Raw genomic sequence first — 4,054 nt, 5'->3', positions numbered from 1 at the left:
GGTTGACCCCCTCTACTTCCCCCCCCAAACCTCCACCCTGAGCATCCCACGCGGGGAGTGGGGATCGGTTCGCCACCTCCGGGGACCCCAGGGCATAGGGGGGTGGCACGGGTTATCCCATCCCCACACCCCCCCACAACCCGGGGATCCCCCATTGCCTCCCCACGGAGGGGATTTTCTCGAGAAGGGGCCGCAGCGTGTGGAGCTGGGCCTGGCTCAACCTGGGACCCCCAATCCCATCCCCAAATCGCCCTTTGGAAGGATTTCCCCCCAATTTGGACAGCCGCTATCAGCATCTGGCTGCCAGCCACGCATCTGCATCTCCTCCATCTCCCCTTCTTCCGCGAGCTGTTCCCAATTATGGCATTTTATTTTATTTTCCCTTCAGACACCATTGTGCCGGGCTCACAAACCCTGCAATTAATTAAGTTTCCATCGAGTGACAGCCCGCCAAAATGTTTGAAATAAACACGGAACAATTGCGATGCGATGATACAGGCGGAGAACAAAGTCCCCGGAGAGAGGGTGGAGCCGAATGGAAATGAGGGATTGTAAATTTGGATGGCAGAAAGAAAGAGAAAGGAGGGGAAGAGGAGGGGGCCGGGCACGAGGAGGGGGAAGAGGGATTCAGAGCCCTCCGGCCATGAAATGACACTGAAAGAAGTCAATCTGATGGAATCCGTGGAAAATTAAGGCCTGGAGAGGGTGGATGCTGTAGGAGATGGACAAAGGCAGCAGGGTCAGCACCACTGCCCACCGACCTCCTGGAGCCAGGCCTGAAGTGGGCTGAATCGGACTGGAATGAGTTGAACTGGGCCTGAACTGGGCCGAAATGAGTTGAAATGGGTCCATATTGGGCTGAACTGGGCTGAACTGGGAAGATGCAAAGCCCTGTGCAGCACAGCACGCACAGCCCCAGGCCATCATCACTCAGTGAGCCCGAGTGGGGTGAAGCATCCCTGGGGGCAGCCAGAGGTGCCACCAACTGAAGTGTTTTGGCCTCATGGCCAACGTCCCCTGGCAGTGTCCCCAGGCCGTGTCTATGAACCATCACCCCAATCCACCTCCAGTGCCCCCCCCGCCCCCCATGACACTGTGCTGCAGTCCCCTCCACCCCAACCACTCACCTGCTGCAGGCACACCTCGCACCCACCTCCATCATGACCATGCGGGGCCACATGTCCCCACGCTGGGGACATCCTCCCACTGTCACCCCCGTGGTGTCGGCTGCCCGGCTCCCTTCTCCCGGGTCGCTTGGTGTCCCCGAGCTTCTCGGAGCCCCGGGCCGGGATGCTGCGGGCTCGCAGTGCCCTCTTGTGACTGCGGACACGGCTCTGCATCCCCCCAACCCCGACCCTCCCCAGCAGGGATTTGGGATCTGCGGGTCTGGGCCTGATCCTGCCTCAGCTCTGCCCATACACCGGCATTCGGCACGGTGGAGTAGGGTGGGCAGAAACCCTCCTGGGGGGAGGCAGAGGGGCTGTGAGGTGGGCGGGGAGCTGCAGGGGCTTCTCGGAGGGGAAGGGGCTGGGACCTGACCCTAAAGGGCTGCTCAGAGGCTGAGGCTCCCCATCCCTTCCTGAAGCTGTGGCTGCGTGGGGAGCTGCTCCTACTGAGCCAAGAGAGCCCGTGGGAACTGCAGCTGCGTCAGGCACCCACATCATCCCCAAAAAATAGCTCGAGAGGCCTCACATTGCCTCCCAGCCTTGCTGGATCCCAAGATACTGAGGGTCCTGGTCCCCAGCCCTATGTGTATCCTTGTCCTCTCACAGTGTCTTGAGGGATGTCAGGAGGGAAACTGCATGCTAAGGGTCCCCACGATGCGGCAGGATCCCGGAATGAAGGTCCTTGCAGCACAGTGGTGGATCCCATGGCTAAGTGAGGGTTCTCATGTAAGGACAAGATTCCCCATTAGCTGGGCAAGGGTCCACATGGCCAGGTGAGGGACCTCGTTTTGGTGTTGGGTGTCCGCAAGTGAGAGAAGGTTCCCATGGCAGAAGGAGGATTTCAGAAGTGGGTGAGGCTCTCAGCAGCAGGATGAAGGTCTCTGTGGCCAGAGGGGGGTCCCCATGGCAGGACAAGTGTCCCCCTGGGTGGGTGAGGGTCCTCATGGCCAGGTGATTGTACCCACAGCAGGATGAGGGCCTCCATCTCTAGGTTCTGCCCTCACCCAGCTTCAAAACCTGGAGGATATTGCACTCCAGATGGGGGACCACAGGGGTGTTCTGAGCCCCACTGGGGGCAGTAGGGCTGCGCCAAGGGCGGTGTCCCCAGGCTGCCCCCATCATCGTCAGCCTCCAAAGCAGAACCCGGCAAGGCTGCCCTGGCACGTGCATCCTCTCCGGCGGCGAATGGAGCTGCCTATTGATTTGCAGGCGGGCTAAAAATAACCCTCATCTCTTCATCCAGAGCTGTGAAAAATCCCCCATCGCTAGGCGACGGGTTACCGGGAGACAGCCATCGCTAGGCGACCGCCGTTGCCGCGGCGACGGCACCCTGCGCACTGCGGTCCAGCTTTGGTACCCGCGGTCCGGCTGGCCCAAGGATGCTCGGCCCATAGCATGGCAACCAAACCCAGAGGCCTCCAAGAGCCCCGTGTGGACAGCAGGGGTGGGAGCTGAGTGGACTCTCACCCACTGCCCACACAGGGGCTGCTGTTGGGTGGCTGTTCCCGTGGGGACATCCCTGTGGGGACAAGGCGTCGCAGGGGGAAGGACCCCCAGGCTCTCACTGGGGTCACTGAGGGAGGGACAGATGTGTGGAAAAGGCCACAAACCAACATGTGCCTGCTCACTGATCCCTCCAGCCCCTTTTTCTGCAGCTGTCACCTGCTGGGCAGGATGGGGGTGGCAGAGGCTGCTCTGTCCCTGCACGAGAGGCACATATGAAGGCCAGAGCCCCCAGCCCCAGCAGCTCCCCACACCATCACCTCCGTGGCTGCTGTCCTCCCTTTACACATGGGACAGAGGCAGCTGCACACTGTGGGGACACAACACTTCCAGCTGTGGGATGGGATTGTGTGTGTGTGTGTGTGTGTGTATGTGTGTGTGTACATCCTCCCTCCAAACACTATCCCATTGCCAGCACGAAACCCGACCTGCCTTATAAATAATGGAGGCAGCCAGATCCTGGCAGTTACATCAGCGTCCCCAGGGCCTGGCCGGGTGGCAGCCAGCCCAGCTTACCCCACTACAGTGCTGTGTAATGGGAAGGGGTTAAGCACTATGCCTAAGCCCATTCCTTCCAGTTTGGGGAGCTGAGCCCCACACTGGAGTTGCTGAGTGGGTGCAGAGCTGGGCAAGACAGGAATAAGTGGGGCAGTGAAGGCATCTGCTCTTCCCTCAATGCAGGCTCCTGCAGCTTACCAGGGTTCTGGTCGTCCCCACTGTGTTGGAGGCTGCCAGTGGGGCCAAGGCTACCAGCCAAGAGGGTTCAGCACTGGGATTGCCTTTTGCCAGTGTCCTAGTGGGGAGAGAGACAGAGCAAACACCCCTAAGTCCATCCATTCTTTTGTCCATCTCGCCTTCTATCCCTCCATCCCTCCCTCCATTCATCCTTCTCTCCATTCATCTGTTCCTGCATCCATCTCTCCATCTTCCATTCCTCCATCCTTCTGGAACCAGATGATCTTTGAGGTCTCTTCCAACCCAAGCCATTCCACAAGTCTATGATTCTATGATTCTCCCTGCATCTACACCTCCCTACACCTGACCACCTATCTGTCCATGCATCCGTCCCTGCATCCAACCCTCCATCCCTGTATCTATCCTTCCATCCCTTCATCTTTTCCTCCATCCCTCCATCCATCACTCCAACCATCCACATGTCCCTCCATCTATTCCTCCACCTATTTATCCCTCTCTCCATCCATCCCTCCACCCTTTCCTCCCTTCATTCCTCCACCCATTCATCCCTCCATCTGTCCACCATCCGTCGACCCCTCCATCCCTAAATCTGTACCCATCCATCCCTCCATCTATCCATCCATCCATCTCTTCCTCCACCCCTTCATCGGTCCCCGCATCCCTCCCTCCCTCCTCCCACCCCCACCCCT

This window comes from Meleagris gallopavo, chromosome 16 (genome assembly GCF_000146605.3).
Source record: "Meleagris gallopavo isolate NT-WF06-2002-E0010 breed Aviagen turkey brand Nicholas breeding stock chromosome 16, Turkey_5.1, whole genome shotgun sequence".
In the NCBI taxonomy this organism is placed as follows: Eukaryota; Metazoa; Chordata; class Aves; order Galliformes; family Phasianidae; genus Meleagris; species Meleagris gallopavo.
This window is presented reverse-complemented; position numbering follows the sequence as displayed.